This window comes from Melanostigma gelatinosum (assembly GCF_949748355.1).
Source record: "Melanostigma gelatinosum genome assembly, chromosome: 21".
NCBI classification, from domain to species: domain Eukaryota; kingdom Metazoa; phylum Chordata; class Actinopteri; order Perciformes; family Zoarcidae; genus Melanostigma; species Melanostigma gelatinosum.
This window is the reverse complement of record NC_136654.1, coordinates 12,541,830-12,557,823: the sequence shown is the minus strand read 5'-3', so window position 1 is coordinate 12,557,823 and position 15,994 is coordinate 12,541,830.

Sequence of the window (15,994 nt, the reverse complement as noted above, 5' to 3'; positions counted from 1 at the left end):
GTGGCGTTAGTTAAGTACGGAAGTTACTCAACAAAAAAGTAAAGTTCACGGCGGGCACAAACAGTGGTCTCCTGAGTGAAGGTCCTGTGTTCCTCACTCTCACTATTTGCTGTAGTGTATAACAATGACACACATGGGTTTACATTGGAGTCAGTTGGAAGTGCGGTGCGTCTCACACAGACACTTGAGAATGCCTCGTGCGTCAGTATCAGACTCTGAGGGCACTGACCAAGCGTCGGTATTTCACAGGTCGGGAGTTGTTTAAGATATGCAGCAGTCCTGACTTTGCTGGAGCTGAAAGGGCATCTCGCCATCCTGAGTTTAAGTTGCATAAAACAATATTGTTTGAATTATGCGTTCACTCAGGACGAAGTTGCAAAGACCCGTGTTTGTCTGAGATCGTATTTGCATTTGCTGCTGCTCCTCGGAACATAAAGCCAACATTATTCTCCGGCTGTTTAAAATGTGCATGACTGACATTGCAGAGAAGTCAAGCAAGCTTCACGATGCTGTCCTCAGAGCTGCAGCCAAGGAACTCTGAATGAAACAAGTGATTCTCCGGCTGTCCACAATTTGCATAGCAATATACAAACACACACACACACACAGACATGTTTGATGGACATTTGGCGGACACCCATTTAATGTTTATATGTATATAGACTGATACATGACCGGGTGCATATGTACACGATCATTCAGGTGTGCACAAATATACAAGTGTGACTGGACAAGCATTTGCGCACACACACACACACACACAGACTCACACACACACACACTCATAGACATATTCACACACAAATTCCTCTGTCCTCTGGAATCAGCATATTGAAACAATGAGACAATGATAACAGCTGCTTATGGATGCGAGCAGTCAATGTGGCCTTTGTGTTCAGTCAATACGCCGCCTGTTCTCTGTCATCAGAGTTGTCATTATTTCGCAGTGTGTTCCGCGGTTGAGAACATGAGGATTCTTTTATTTGTTGGCCCTCCGTGGCCTCATTGAATCAGACCATCGTTGAGAATGAAGCCGACTCTGTTGTCCGTCAAAGAATGCTAACAACCCGCGCCAAAGATGAAAATTCAGCATGCCGGGAAGAAAAGAAGTCTGCATAACTTGAGTGGAAGCAGCAGGAGACGACGCAATGCTAATGTTTGTTCTTTCCATCAAGAAGCAGCTTTCTTCAGAGGTAGGTTTTCTAGGTCCGTCAGTGGACTGTGGGCCGACACAACCATGGGAAAATGTAAACGTTTGTTCTCTGCGCTCTCGATAGAAAGGTGCTTTTGGTGGACTGTTGATGCACACACATATTGCGTTCGTCATAATATATAATTGACTGTATATTTCCATGTCAATCAGTATTTATTCATGAGAAAGGCCTCTTAAAGCTCCCACATATACCTTCTTGTCTTATTGTGAGTGTAAAACTTTGTTCATGCTTGTGTTCTCCCAACAATGGGGACTGAAACTAAAGCTGAAAAGACCTTTTCATGGCAGATATTTTGACCTCTTAAACTCCTCTCGGACGTCGTTGCCCTCGGCCGACATTACTGACTTTCAGAAGCTGAAGCTCAATTTTAAAGCCAGAGCAAAGATGCTGGTACCATATGAATCTAAACCACCTGTTGATTGGTATCAACCATGTCAGGAAGGAGGCTAAATCGGCTAAATTTGGGCATGGCCATATTCACAGAGGTCCCTTGACCTCTCACCTCAAGACATGTGAAAGGAAATGGTTTCGATTGGTACCCACGAGTCCCCCCTTTACAGCAATGCCCACTTCCATGCAGTTTGGGGCAAAAAAACATGCAGTTTTTACCATGCAGTATACATGTATTATTTTCACCAACTCAATCCAATGATCTTGCCATTCAATCGCAGAAAAAGGAAATTCTTGCAGAAATCTCCAACTGTCAAGAGCTTGTGATACTAAATCACAGCATGGATTGTTCTACGGTGTTCCTCGAGGTCTTGGTGTCTTAATGTGGTATTTTGGAGGTATTTAAAAAAAGAATTTTTATAAATTCGAAAGAGGTCAAAAATAGTTAAATGTAGCACCACACACACGTGTAACGAATTATATCAATCCCAAAATAGCTGCAACAGCTTATGTGTTCACAATCAGTCAAGTAGAGTAATTTTCCCATAGACTTCTATACAACCAGAGGAGTCGCCCCCTGGTGGACACTAGAGAGAATGCAGCTTTAAGACACTTCTGCATGGGCTTCACTCTTCAGAACTGGAGGTTGCCGCTGCTCTCTCCTCATATCTGCTGTAGACTAGCAGCTCAAGGCTACATAAGCCACTACTAGCATATCACACCCAAATGTCAGGCTGGCAGCGGTCTGTTGCATTGTGGGCAATTGTGGCAGCAGGCTTTGACAAGAAATTAGAATTCATGGAATAAAAAGGCGATATGAGTGCATTACTGAATCATGAGTACTATTTTAATAAATTGATATGTGTGTGTTTGTGTCCTGTAATAACCAATACGTCAAACAGAACAGCACTGAACAGCATTTAAATCAGACTTGTGCAATGTTGGAAGTGTTACAATTGTACATCTCCCGCCCTGGAAGACATTCAAACATGAGGCCAACATGTGAATTTGCTGCACATTTGTGGAGTGAAATAGGCTATAGACTCGCCCCCGAAGTGTTCAATAAAGTGGATCAGTACAACACACCACATCAGGCAAACGGCACACGCCGCCATAAAGCCATGGAGTCAGAGCGTTTACACAAAGGTAATAGTTTCTATCAAAGCAGCAACAGCAGTGATGAATGGCCCGGTTCCGCCCCATTGTTTCACACTTTACTGGTCCTCCTCTGAGCCCTGATTGATAGAGATGAAGTGGATTTCATCATCAGCTGTGGATGAGGTGATGGTTTTTCACAAGCCACTGTTTCCCTCAGGACTGTGTATCAGAGGAGTCAACACAGGTTCATTGCTTTAAGTGGACATCTACGACGGAATTAAACATGAAGAACTTTCTAGAACAAGTTCAAAGAAATATTTTCAAAGTTTTGGAAATTTATTGAGTTATTTAATAGTTTTTTTCAGAATATGTGAGCTCAATCTAGATCAAAGTGAAAAAAGTGATGAAAAAGAAATAAACAATTAAAATAATTTCCACATAAAAATATGAAATGCATTACTTATTTTACTTGTATGGAGCTTTTCTAGTCATCCGACCACTCAAAGTGCTTTAACACAACATGTCATTCATCCATTCACACCCATTCACACACTGATGGCAGGGGCTGCTATGTAACATCAGGACTAATCATTCAAACCAAGTTATGAGCCGGGGATCGAACCGTCGACCCCCTGAACGAAGGACAACCCGCTCTCTCACTAAGAACAGTCGCCCAAAAACTGAAAAAAACCCACTGTTCATCTGTGTGTTTACAAGTGTTTACCAAGGGAATGCTACACACACGCACGCACGCACACACACACACACACACACACACACACACACACACACACACACACACACACACACACACACACACACACACACACACACACACACACACACACACATATAGAGACAGTCATCATTCCTTATCCAGAGATCTCAGCTTGGTGGTCAGGGTCTGCAGCCCAACCATGAAAGACACAGTGTGTGTGTGTGTGTGTGTGTGTGTGTGTGTGTGCGTGTGCGTGTGTGAGTGAAAGAGAGAGAGGTAGAGAGTGATAAATGAGATAGTAAAAGTCCAGTCAACTCGGAGCAGCGTGGCTGGATCAGTTCATCTGGGAATGATGAGATGAATTCAAACAGAGCTGAACAGCATCAGTCCCTCCAACACCAACTCTTAAACAACTCTCAGAAAAGTCCGTCACTTGACAGACATATCTTCCCTTGTGTATATAATTATATATATATATGTACATATATATATATACTGTATATATATATAGTCATATGTTAGCACTTTGGATTGTGTTTGATGTCACATACATGCACACTTTCCACTGATCCACATGCATTATTGTAAAGTGGGTGCTATGCAGACGGCAGCTTACGGTTCTGAAAAGTGAAGCCAATGTGGAAGTGCCTTTAACCTGCATTCTTTCTCATGGCCATCAGGGGGCGACTCTTCATAACCTCAGTAAACATTGTAAACATGAGTTTATGGTCTCAATCTCTAGTTTCAAGTCTTCTTCAATACATCATGATGTCCATTTAGAGTCACACAGACCATAAAGCAGGGGATGCTTTAGGGCGGGCAAACAATGTGTTATTCTCGCGTCACTTCTGGTTGTAACAATAAAAACAGATGGCAACGGCCATAAACAAAGATGGTGGCGGCCAAAATACCAAACTCAAGGCTTCAAAACCGTAGTCCACAAACCAATGTATGACGTCCCGGTGACGTATATATACAGTCTCTGGAGGTGAGTGACCACACCTCCAGAGTTCTGCACTGGTAGTCTTCAGCCACTCGGTGCTGACTCAAGTGACTCATCGCTTGAGGATCTTTGTAAAACTACACACAGACCCCTCCAGAGGCACTAAAGGCTTCATACGACTCTGATCACATGTGCAGTATTCCTCCCCAACACCTGCATAACTATGTTGATGTGCAGCATCGATGGTGTTCCCCCTTAAAGAGCAGCTCTTCCTTACGGCTCAACAGGCGGGGCTGGTGGAGGCTATTGATGGAGAAGCTGCAGCGCTCTGAGACAATAAATGTTTACATTTATTCATGCCGCCCACACAAAGCCTGCACACTTTTAAAAGGATAACAAGGTTCTACGGTGACATGTTTTTTATTTGTCATTGTACGACAGGGTTGCACAACACAACTTAGATTGTAGTCCCTATTTGCTACATAGGAAACAAAACAAAACCAAGAAAACTATTTCATATATGAAGGGTGGAGGAAGAATGAAGGATCTCACAGCCAGAGGAGAGAATCTGCTCTGGGGTCTGGTTGGGCAGGTGAACAGGATGTGGCTGGGTGAGTGTTGTCTTTTAATATCCCTTCAGCTCTTATCAGGCTTCTCTTCTCATCAATATCACTGATGCTCAGTAGATGGGAACCAATGAGGTTTTGGGTGGTTTTAATCAGAGCCCTCCTTCTTCTGGGCCGTGAACGTTCCATGCCAGTGGGTAATGTTTCCAGGATGCTTTCTCTTTGCTCCTCTGTAATAGTTAAGCACCTCTCAGGGGAGTTTTGCCTTCTTAGATTTCCTTAAGAAATACAGCAGTTGATGAGCTTTCTCCACCAGGATAGAGATGTGGGATGGCCAGGTCAGGTTCTCTGTGATGCTGATTCATAGGAACTTAACACCCTTCAACCCTCCATTGATGAAGACAGGGGTGTGTGGTTTCGCTCCTTGGTTTTACTGACGTTGAGCACGAGGTTGTTCTCTGAGCACCACTCTGCAAGCTTTCCTCTCTGTGAGAGGCTGTTCATGTGTGAACATGACAAACACCATACTGCCTTTTGTCTTTTCATATGGATTGTTTTGGTGCAGACCTCCATCCACAGTCAAATGTCCAAGTAAAAGGAAAAGGAGTTCATCCCTGTGTTGTCTCCCAGTTGGCGGCAGCAGGACAGACTGCTGGCTGAGCTGAGTGTGAGTCTCCTCCGGTTCTCTGTTTGTGTCTGGTGTTCTCCTGCCTCCAGGGGAAGTCACTGCTCTGTACTGAATGCAAAACATGAGATTAATATGGATTTTCTCAACAAAAAAGGCCGGTAAGCATATTACCCAAGATGTCAAACTATCCTCTTGTGACACCTCTTGTATTGTCTTATAGTCTATATTTACATTTCAAATAAATGATCATAGAAGCTCCAGAACATTGTCCTCTCTGTTTTCCTTTGCGCACACTAAAACGTCCTTCCAGCATTGCCAGATTTAACCAATCTCAAGACGTTTGCACAGTGTGGACAGCCAACCAAATACAGCCAACAGAGTTTGGACATATTGCAACCTTCTTACTGTCAGCGGTGAGTGGGGGAGGGCTGATTGGAGCTGCTGTAGTGTCAGCAGAGCGGCCCATTGCTATGCTAATGTCCTGCTCCTCACATTTAGCAGCCGGAGGCTCTTCTCTGACACCGAGCCACTACATCTGCTCAATGACGTACAAAGAAGCAGCTGCAAATACTGTACACTGGAAAGAACACATCTGGAGTGCAAATACACACTGGCTATGAGGAGTGGGCATCCTTGATGCTTGACCTCTCCGAACATAACTGGTTGGGTGAAGTATTTGGGATCTTTGTTGCATGATATGCAAATACTTCAGCTTGATCATCTTGCAGTGGAATAGTTTCTTTCTATTGGTTATGGTCGTGTAATATATTAAAAAGTTGTAATATTTGTAATGAATCATCACAAACAAGTTCGTACTACATGTCATCCAACCATGTCTGAATGTACCTCTTACTGTCTGCAGCCAAGTGCCACCCTGATCTCTGTCCAAGGGCCCATTGACTCTTGGTCTGGACCTTCACCTGGGACCAATGTCCACTGGGACACCCAATACCCACACACAAAGAACAAACGCACTTCAATGAGACCTCTGCGTGGACACAATGGGGGTCTCTCATAGAAATCTGAGTCTTTGAAACAAAATGTTGGGTAGTCCTTTATTAAGTGGCTGATAATAGGGAGATGACATGAAGCACGGACATTAAGGTTCATAGTTGGGGCCTCGACCTCCAGTCAAGTCCAGTCCAAGGCGTTATCATCAGTATGAAGACTGTCACTGTCTCTCCAGAGTTCAACAACACACCCAAAAAAGTCTGAAGCTCACTCATGAACCTAAAACAAATCACACTGTCGCTCCCATTGGCTCGACAGGCTCGCTGGCCCTCTATGTGTGGATGTGTGCTTGGATGGCTGAATTATTGTGATCACAGGAAATGATTCACGGCAGACATTTGTGTGCACGTGTGTCAAGTCTTTGTGTAGTAGGGACATTATTCAGATATTACACTGTATTATCCATTCAATAATTCAGCCTCCATCTCTGAAAGATCATAATGTCTATTTCCTGCATGAGTCATGATCTGTCCACATACTACACACACACACGCACACACACGCACACGCACGCACACGCAGACGCAGACGCACACACGCACACACACGCACACGCACACACACGCACACACACACATCCTCTCGTACAACACACACACTGCTCTCCTCCCCCTGTCTGTCTCACTCTCACGTTCTAGGGTCATTAAATCACTTCCTTGTTTTCTTCCTGTTCATCTGTCCTCTCCTCATCATCTGCCCCATTACGTTTTACCATTGTATTATGATGTTTTTTTATTCTTCGGGGCCAAGAGGGACAGTCACGGCAAACACAAAAAGGTCTGCCTGTTGTTTTCTTTCTTTGGTCCCAAATCAAAGCAACTCCAGTGTAACGCAATGGAACAAACATGTCTGAAGTCCCGCTGGTTGCTGGTTGTTCAGAGATGTTCATGGAACCATAACGGCCTTCAGACTCAATGCGAGGGGTTAATGGCATACCTGCTGTGGATGGCGAGCACTTCTGTTGTGGAAAACTGCTAAATAACTACACACAGTTATTTACATTAGACACATTGTTCACAAGTGTGACATTGAAATCCCACACTCAATTATCAATCACCTGTACCCAGAATGCACCTGTGATAACACCTGTAACCAATGAGATCAGCTAGAAATCAGAGTTTTGACACTATGAAGTTTGTTTTGGAGTGAGAGGACTGTAATTGCAATATAGTGTATATTGTTTGTATGTTCTTCTTCAGTTAGAGTAGTTGTGACTGATACTGCTGTGAATAGGTCGCTAGATAATGTCTTACATTTACAGCGGGCATGTGGAAGCAGCTGTTCATTCTGTTTGTGTGTAAAGCCGTGTTGCCAAAGTACACTTTGTAAAATAGCTTATAGATAATGAAGTGATCGCTTTTGCATGACTTTTAACATATTTAGCATTTCATGTCTTTGCTTTATGAGTGTAGTGTTTTGAGTGTTTTGACAAAATGGGCCCTAGTTTCAGGAATTGCATTTTAGGAAATGCAGAAAACCTGCAACAGCTTCATTGCTGAGTGTTTTGCTTTCCATCCGTGTGACGTCTTCATACAGAAACCAAACCGGCGATGGCATTCATTCAGTGTGAAGGCTCTGAGGAAATATGGCGAGCTCAGTCATCTCAGGAATGTCGAACAGGAACCAGAGGGCCAGGGATCCCCCTTACCTCTCCTCCACTGTCACCCAGCCCACAAAGACCTGTGCAGGTCCCCGTCCATCCACACGTCACCCAACCATCCATCCATCCATCCACCTGTCAGGCCGTGGCGGGACCCAGCGCGGCGACAGACGTGAGCTGCCGTCAGGTTGAGGACTCTCTTACGAGGGCCCCTCTCGGAGCTGTCCAAGGGCCCCGTAGGAGCCTGGAGTGCTGCGCCAGCTCAATCTTAGTAGTGGACAAAGTGACGAGAGCGGGAGCCGTCCCATCAGTCTCCATTATGGGACAGCGTTGTTGCTCCGCTGTCGTGTTCCTGTGGTACTCCAAGGGAGATGCTGTCTCATACATCATCAGGGAACAAAGGGCCTAGCCAGGGGGGGGGGGGGGCTGGGGGGAGGAGGTCGGTCCTTCCTGCCCCTGAGACACACATACTCCAACCCCCTCCTCAAGTTCCACAATCAGGGGGGGGGGGGGGGGGTTCTCAACTTGAGGTTTGTTTCAAGATTATCTTCTAAAGTGCGATATCTTATCTGACAATCTTCTCACAGACAAATGCCAACTGTGCAAGAATGAACATCACAACATGCCAGTTCAAGGATTCTTCTCAGCTTCAGGTAACTCTTCATGAAAGGCTGCACAGCGGACATCAGATGTGCTGTCCATGAAAAGAGCAGCTACGTTTAGTTTGGGTTGTAACATTGTCTGTACTGTAAGAGGTTCCACTTGAATATGATGAACACTGGGTAAGCTCTGTGTGATATGTATTCATTTGAAACAATGATATCCTGTGCTAGCTGCTATTGTATTTGTGAGTGCGCTCATACCTGACACGCTGTCTGTATGTGAGCTTGTTGAGTATTTCTCTGTATTTTCAGGATTAACTCTTTAACAAGCAGCTACATGTTGGATGTTCAGTGAAACACAAAAGAAGCAGAGGACACAGTGTCATGCCGAAGTGTGCTCCAGTGATAACCAGAGGCCGTTTACTGACAGATCACCTGCATCGTCCTCACAGCCAACAGAGTGAACCAGCCTGTTACAGGACACAGCTTTACGGATTAGCTTGTCTCGCTAGTTTGACATTTTCCTTACGGTCTCTTTGTTAATAACTATTTTTCTGCAGCCTCCGATGTTTGTTTTCCTTCATTTTTTGCGGCTGCCAAATGAGAGGAACTTCATCAACGCGCCCACACGATGAGCGGATCTATTCGCACATGGGCTCAATCGGACATTACACGGACTTTGTGCCACGGAGCAGGCAGGGTGATGTATGTTCTCACATATAACTCCTCTGGGAAATGTGTGAAAGGGGTTCATGTCAGCATTACCAGAGTCAATACATGATGGTTATGGGCAATGTTCCCTCTAATTTTTCATGTGTCTGGGCATACACACAAGCTCCCTGAGCACACTGAGGACCACTGTGAGCAACATCAGATGTGCACGCTGTGGCCACACACCAGTATCACACCTGTTCAAAACCTTGGATCATAGCAAGTTACATGGCTTATTAAAAGAATCAAATTACAGCAGCAATTATCTCCGTTATCACTGGATTCTCTCTTGCAGTATTCTTCAAGCACAGTGTAGTTCCTCAGAACAGCATTGACAGCTTGGTGCCGCGACAGCCATCGCACTTCGTTCAGAGGCCTGAATGACAGTGTATCTTCATCAAGAATCTTTGCTAGGTCCTCCATTTTGCCCCTCTTCACAGTGGACCGAGAGAAAGTGTAATACACAGTTCTAAGAAGAGTTTCCACATCTCGCATCATAGGTACATTTTTCCAGGCATCATCAATGCCCAAGTCCTCTCTATGGGCCACACAATGTTGTTCGGTTAGGTGTGGTATTTGGCTCTTTAACAAAGCCGCGACTCCGTTGTGTTTTCCTAGCATTACTGTGGCACCATCGGAGGTCAGCATCACCATTCTCTGCAGGTCCAGTCCATGTTTGGAGTATAACTGAGTTATTGCCTGCACAATATCCCGAGCAGTGCATGCTGTCAGCTGGATGATGCCACCAAACACAGTTTTATAGTTAACATCATTTTCCTTCCTGTATTTAATATATAGGACTAGCATTTTGTGTACTGATATGTCTGTGCTCTCATCTACTATCAGGGTATGCCAGGGTGCATTTTTAACACTGCACATAGTCTCATTCTACACTATCTCATTGATTGAGTTCACAAATTCAAAGGCATAGTTTTTGCTTCGCCAGCTTTCTGGTATACTCACATACTTTGCCATGTGATCGTGGATTTGTTGAACTGACAGTATTGATGCATTCATTTTGATGGCTAGTAAAATGTTGTCAATGACAACTTTAACTTGCTTGGGGTCAGATTTTGTTTTGTGTGACAGCTCGTTCATTTTCTCTCTGTCTTTTGCGTTTTCCTGCAATAATGTACCAATCCCCTGTCCCATCTTGAGTCTTCGTACAATTCCAACAGCTTTCAAATGACTTTTCTGCTGAATGTGACGCTTGAGGTAGTCCAACTTCCATTCAGTCCACATTTTTCCCTCGGAAAACTCATTTGCTACTTTAGCTTCGCTGCATGTTTTGCAGAGTAGACCCTTCTCACTCGAAAAAGAAAAAATCTCACCCAGTTTCACCGCTTGTTCTTCTATTTGAACATACTCCGACAGCCATTCCATCTTAAAAGAACCACATTTCTTTTTTCCAATGGCTTGGTGAGTGGATGTGTCGCTGCCCGTTCGTTTCGCCATGATAAGGGGTTAGCATTTGCGTCTCGTAACTCCGCCGCACTGTTGTTAGCTAGCTAACCTGCACGGCGCGAATGGGCAGGGCAATAGTGTCAATGCTATGATTGGCTGCGTAGCGTAAGTGAACCGAATCGTATCATTGGCTGGACACCTGTCACTCACTGAGTTACGTTGCAAAATAGTACAGAAAACAAAATTATTATTATTATTATTATTATTGGTTTAATTGATTAGATAAGATTAGGACTAATATTAGATATTAATTAATACGTTTATGTTGAATTTTATTTTATGCGCTGCATAGATTTTCTTGTGCGCTGAGAATGTGCGAGCAGTGCGCGATTGCCCAAGCGCGCAGCTTAGAGGGAACATTGGTTATGGGGAACATAAACTATGGCTGTATGTCAGTGGGGCTACACAACATGAGAGGCATCAAGCTATTGTTTTAAATGGAGTGAAATTTGCCTCTTTCTCCATTTCACATGTTGTCTTTGCCATAATGATAAGCAGTTTTTGAATGTGTCATGAGGGGAATCCACAGATCCAAAAGAAGGAAGTGAAAGCGAGTGATCAAGGCCAGCTCATAGGTCACGGAGGATCGACCAGGCCAGACTCTGAGTTGTTGTGTATGTGGAATAATGTGCGACAGACACGATTTTGAAAGCCTTGCTGCTAAATATAGTCGTCAAATTCCACCATTCCATGACATGTGTGCATTGGTCAAATGTGTGGGTGTGCATTAGGAGGATGTTTGACCAAACAGTGACCGTGACGCTGTCAGGAGCGAGTAGCAGGATCACAGTTAGTTGCAGTTTATCTTACTGCTGCAAGAAGATGTCAAGTCACAATGACAACGCCAGAAAACCAGCTCTACAGGCTGCACTCTGTATGCACACTCCAATACAGAATGATCAGAAGGAAGACGTAGAGCGTTTTGGGGGTTTACCAATAGAGAGGATTGCATATCCCGAGGGTGAGAGGCTGAGAGGGTGAGGAGTGGCAACTCATCCGTGATGATTTAATGAACTGTCCATTTTGTTGTAAATAGTGTTTGCACCTTTAAAGTGCAGTGCACTGTGACTTTTTCTGGTTGAGCTTTAGCCGTTATCTTCTCATCTAAAATAGATCAAATCTCTGGAAGCATAGAACTTTACTCAAAAAGTCCTTCAAGAAGAAAAGTTTGTTCTTTGTTCTTAACTCTCTGGTAACGAGCAAGGACCATTTAGGGTTCCAGCCAGAAGTCGTAAAATGCACTTCAGACACGATATAATGAATGTTATACACGTGTTATATACCCACTTCAAGACATGTCGGTCTTTCTAGCCAATCTTTACATTTATTAAAAAGATGAATTGAGCGATGTGATGATGTCTGTGATGTGATTGTTTGTGATGCTGGATGTGCTTTTATTATGTCCGACTATGTTCTCTGAATGCATTTCTCCTTTTTTTTGTCTGGCAAAATTTGCTGTACTCAAATCTCAGTATTTAAACTTGGGTCTGCATGGGTCTGCAATGTAGAAGACAGCAGAGTATTCCACATTTCCAACCAAAAGTAGCTCCAAAAGTTGCTTAATCTAGCAAGAAAGTGACACTGACAAAGTGACAAAGCCCGGCCTGTCAGGCCTCCCTCCAAAGCCACGCCCCCAAAATCATCATTATGAACTTAAACAACAAATATAGCTGTTGCTAGTACGCATAGCTGTCAAGCTAGCAACAGCTATGTATTCTAGAAATACTGTTTCTACAATACATTACCAACCCAAGCTTTAAAAATAAATGACTTGTCATGTTTGGCACCACTGGCTGTGGAGCTCTATGGAAGCCAAGTCCGTGGCTTGGTTGGTGGGTATGTAGTGGGACATCCACCCTGTTATTCTAAAATTATCAATACAAATAAAATAAATCAAGTGAGAAGTAGGGTCATTTTCTCCTACATTTTTATACAATAAGACTTTTTTCAACCAGAGGAGTCGCCCCCTGATGGCCATTATGAGAAAAGCAAGTTCGAGGGACTTGAGAATCATTTCTTTTTAAGTAGTAGGTTGAAGTAGGTTTGCTCGGTTCGCAGCATTCTCAGCATTCACTCTCAGTAATAGTAGTTGCCAATTGTGTGTTGCACTTGAGATCTAGCCAGCCTTCTTTTCCCAAGGACCAGATTTGTCATTTATGGCTAAGTTGCAGTGAGCCCTCATCTATGAAGTCCCTTTGCATGGTGACAGTCTAGCGACAGCACAAAGAGCAAGGTTGGTTGTAACCAAGCAGCCAGCTAATTGAATTTGCAAACGCAGTCCTAATGCAGGTCTGAGACAGCATGAATTCACCCTGACACTTGACCCAACATTATGGATGTGGGAAAAAGACACGATAGTATTGCAATACAATTATTATGATGTCTGTTAACGTTTGACCATGTGCAGGGACTTTCCTTGGCCAACTCATTTAATGCAACACCCAGTTCTGTAACAGCAGGTTCACCCACAGAGCCGCCATGTGCTGTGTGTATGTTGTTCAAATGGCAACAGTCAGACTCAGTGATGTGGAAATATTGGCTATGGATCTGTTATGGTCTCATTCATCTCTTCACCTCTCTGCTCTGTTTTCACTCACTCTCTGATAACATCAGGTCGTCTCTACTAAATGACGGATCATTCTCCCACAAACACCAATGCGCTGAAAGTGGACCAATTTATCAGCTCACTGTATTGCTTGATTGTGTGTGTGTGTGTGTGTGTGTGTGTGTGTGTGTGTGTGTGTGTGTGTGTGTGTGTGTGTGTGTACTCCTGGTGGGTAGAGGTGAAACTGTGAAAACTATGAAGAACAAATACATCTTTTTCTCACGTCCTCTGGTCTCTCCCTCTCTGTCGATGGTACCTGGGTCCACACACACACACCTGCTTAGTTAACAGAAAGCAATTAAGAAGATATGCATGCTTAGTTTTTACTTTATGTATAATAGATTGTAGCATCTTTTCAAAGCAAGGAGACTGTGAAGAGTTGCATATGAACATGTTATGTATCTATTGCAGTGCAGATCTGATTGGTTGAACACTATGACAATCAACAACATCGTCCCCATTCACTTAAAGTGCACATGGATGCACCTGAGACTCCTGAGGAAGACAGTAGCTGTGCAATGAGAACATAAGGTAATGGGGAAAACATTTTTATATATTGCAATACATGTAGTGTATTTAAGAACAATTATTAAATGATAAAATAGCTCTAACTTTGTGATTGTGTTTAGACCAGCAGAGAAGGCCTTGCAGACCCTGATGGCCCACCACTGCTGTCTTGTCAGATTAGGCTCTTAGACTCTGTGGGCTGTCAGCGATATTCTAGTTGCAGTGCGTGTAAGAGTATACAAGTGGAACTTTAACACTTGATCTCTTTTCACCACAGGAACGTAGCACCCGTAACTAAGCAGGTTTGCTTTAAAGCTGCATTCTCTCTAGTGACCAACAGGGGGCGACTCCTCTGGTTGTATAGAAGTCTATGAGAAGATGACTCTACTTCTCTCTTGATTTGATTTATTACCTCAGTAAACATTGTAAACATGAGTTTATGGTTCGGTCGGCTGGTAGAGTTCAGTCGTGGGACAGACAACAATTGAAAAGTCTAGTAAACATATTTGTTTCACACTTGTAATTTTTTAGAATGCAGCAAATAAAAAACAGTGTTACCGTGGTTTTACGTTACCCAAAGGCCGCAGTAGTTCTCTGAATGTGCGGTAACGTCAGCCGCACAGTGCACCATTGTGGTACTGCCAGCCGCCGGCTGACTTCCGTTGCTCCTAAAGTAGTGCTGTGATGGTACGGATGGCCTCTGAGCCAGGCAAGCAGCGCTACCACGGTTTAGCACTCGGGGGACTCACCTAACACAGGAGTGAGTGCAGAGATAGTCCTGCCAACACAATGTACCTTTAATAATATTAATAATAATAATAACTTCATTTATATAGCACCTTTAAAAACATACTTTACAAAGTGCTTTCACAGACAAAGCAGCAAAAGCAAGGCGATAAAGGCAAACATAAACATAAACTACATAACCTCCAGTTCAGCTAAACTCTTCCCAACTTTTTAGCTTTTCTTGTGACATTGTGTTAGTCATGTCACTCGACTGTATCGTAAATAACTAATATTGTGTGGTGCGTATGGTATTGTTTGTATGAAGTCCTGCCAATAGTCCCGGCCCTGTGTCACGATCACCTGTTCCAGGAGGGTGGGGGTCAAATGCCAGATGTAGCACACCAGATGATGATAACAGCAGCACTAATGCTATTAGGAGGAAGGTGAGAATGGATCATCTACAATGACAACAAGGACTTGATGTTAAAGAGAGGAAGTTCAAAGGCTTTGAAACCCAGGAGTGCAGCACGTGGTCTATTAGACTCTTCATAGCATGGTGCCAATGATGCCAATGAAGAAGACAAGGATGAAGATGACGACAGTGATTGTAATTACGAGTCAGGTCCATCAAACACCGGACACAAAGTAGTTTACCATCTTCACCAACACTGGAGTTACTGTTTTGTTTGTGGCTGTGTTTTGCATTACCTCATCTCCATGGTGATTATCTAGTTTGTGCTGAATCCATCCCGTCCATAGAGCTGCTCAGGGATCTACTTTGTCTCCTGGCACCATCAAGTGGTATGAAATCTTCCCTGCAGCTCTGGTAACACTGACGAAAGCCAGTTCTGTGCTGTCACTGTGCGTTAAATAAATGTCTGGATGCACTCAAATATAGAATAACTCAAATGAATCTGTGATGTTGTGTGGGACACGACTTGATGTTTGTTGTAACTCTGCTGTCTGCTCTCCCAGCATATTGAAGCTTACCAGCGCCCAGATGTCAGAAATGAAGCTTCTGAAGGCCGGAGTGTAAAGAGGAACTTAGAAGGGAGGGAAACACTGGATTTGTGTCTGTGGAGCTCTGAGGGCTTGTCAGATGTATTACCTTTGCTCTGGCACACAGTGCCTGTGAAGGCCTGCCAACCAGCTGACCACTAAACATCAGACGTTCACACGAGGAGCTTTCCCTAAAGAATGTATCTGTTCTT